Raw genomic sequence first — 2255 nt, 5'->3', positions numbered from 1 at the left:
CACTAGACAATACCAGGTACCCACTAGACAACGCCGGGTACCCACTCGACAATGCCGAGTACCCACTAGACAACGCCGGGTACCCCCACTAGACAATGCCGGGTACCCCCACTAGACAATGCCGGGTACCCCCACTAGACAATGCTGGGTACCCACTAGACAACGCCGGGTACCCCCACTAGACAACTCCGGGTACCCCCACTAGACAACGCTGGGTACCCCCACAAGACAATGCTGGGTACCCACTCAGGGCCGGATTTTCCAATAGGCAAAATAGGCCATTGGCCTCCGGCCCACCAGGAACTGGAGGTCCACCGGGACTTGTGGGTTCTCTGATCGGTTTCATTGTCTGCTTTTTATCAAGGATTGTATGCATTGTATTTCATTGTATGCATTGTTTTTCATTGTAATTTATTATGCTTCAGTTTCATTGTATTTTTCATTATTCCGATGTGTAAGATGTACTTGATATGGAACTGATTTGATTAAAAATTTATTGATGTGTTACATTATGTTGCAATTCTTTTTTTTTACATTCCAATATTACGATATTTTTTTTGGGGGGGGGCACTGATAAGGTTTGGCCGAGGGCCCACAAGCAAGTAAATCCGGTCCTGCCTGTGTGGAGGTTTCATTGAACCATCCTGAAGCCCGTCCCACTCAGACCCCGCCAGCCTCCACCGTCTTGTTCATCAAAGCTCCCTCTCCCAGTCTTGGTGAAAAACAAACCAAAAGTCCTTCACAAAAAGTATTTCCTTTGGACAATGATTCACATGATACACAAAGCATTGTGAGTGATATGAAATGTCGATTACACTTTCAAGAAAAGTGTGGTGCCTCTGAAAAGAGCCGTTGGGTGCTGCGCAAGGCGTGAACTCGGCTGAGAGGTTTCAGCTCGCTCGTCGCGGATACGTCGTGCCAGCTGGATGTCCTTGGGCATGATGGTGACGCGCTTGGCGTGAATGGCGCACAGATTTGTGTCCTCAAACAGACCGACAAGGTAGGCCTCACTCGACTCCTGCAGCTCGATCACTGCAGAGTTCTGGAAACGCGAGTCGGTCATTGAATCCCGCGCGATATCACGGACGAGACGCTGAAACGGCAGCTTGCGAACGAGCAACTCAGTGGACTTTTGGTAGCGACGGATCTCACGCAGCGCCACACTTCCTGGCCGGTGACGATGCTGTGTTTTTTCACACCACCAATGGCTGACGCACTTTTACGTGCCATCTTGGTCGCCAACTGCTTCCGCAGAACCTTTCCACCGGTCCATTTACGAGCAGTCTGCATCGTCCGGGCCATCGTTAACACCAACACTAAAAACAATCCAAAACAATGCCTGCAACAATTAGCAGTAAACAAGATAACATACGCGCTGTGCCATTTTATTTGGTTCGGGAGACGCTTCGGCCATTTGCAATTGGTTGCCAGGTTATTCATGTTTCCGATTGGTTGCCACGTTGTTCACGTTTGCTATTGGCTGCCTCTAAACCAGTGGTTCTTAACCTGGGTTCGACCTCAGTGCAACTCAATTTTATTTTTTTTCAGGATCAGGATGTCAAGTAAGAAAAGGAAATGGTCGGAGGACAACGTGCGGTATGGGTTCACGTATACCACGGAGCAGGACGGAACTCAGCATCCTCAATGCATGCGTTGCTATGTGAAGTTGAGCAATTCCAGCCTTGTACCAGCGAAATTACGGGAACACTTGATAAAATTGCATGGCGAGGGACAGGACAAGGACGCAACGCAAGATGAATTCAAGTTCCAAAGAGCGCGATTCGACGTCAGGGCTACTTTTCCCGCTCACAATTTCATTCCAATTGACAAACCGATCCTCAGCGCCTCGTATGAAGTTGCGTATCTAATTGCAAAACAGGGCAAACCACACACCGTTGGCGAAACACTCATCAAGGCGGCGCATTGAAGATGGCCAACATCAGGCTTGGAAAAGCTGCTGAAGAAAAGTTGTCTCTTGTTCCACTCTCAAATGACACCATCAGCAGCAGAATCGACGACATCAGCGATGATATCCTTGCCCAGGTAGTTGCAAATGTAGTCGCGAGTCCAAAGAAATTCAGCCTTCAACTCGACGAGACCACCAACGTTTCTAATTTGAGCCAGCTCATCGTATTTGTGCGTTATGTCAAGGAAGACGAGATCACGGAAGGGTTTCTGTTCTGAAAGCCTCTCACAGGTCAGGTCAGGTATGGGAGCATGTGCCAGAACAGCGCGTCGCTGCGTCCACTTTCCAC

General features: G+C 49.0%; 1 pseudogene; it reads right to left on the bottom strand.

Moving 5' to 3' along the window:
* Nucleotides 1-819: 819 nt before the first annotated feature.
* On the bottom strand, nucleotides 820-1302 carry LOC147006610 (histone H3-like; annotated as a pseudogene).
* Nucleotides 1303-2255: the final 953 nt, after the last annotated feature.

This window comes from Eptatretus burgeri, unplaced genomic scaffold (genome assembly GCF_056783735.1).
Source record: "Eptatretus burgeri isolate ZD-2024b unplaced genomic scaffold, Ebu_testis_v1 Ebu_testis_scaffold_3161, whole genome shotgun sequence".
In the NCBI taxonomy this organism is placed as follows: domain Eukaryota; kingdom Metazoa; phylum Chordata; class Myxini; order Myxiniformes; family Myxinidae; genus Eptatretus; species Eptatretus burgeri.
This window is presented reverse-complemented; position numbering and strand designations above follow the sequence as displayed.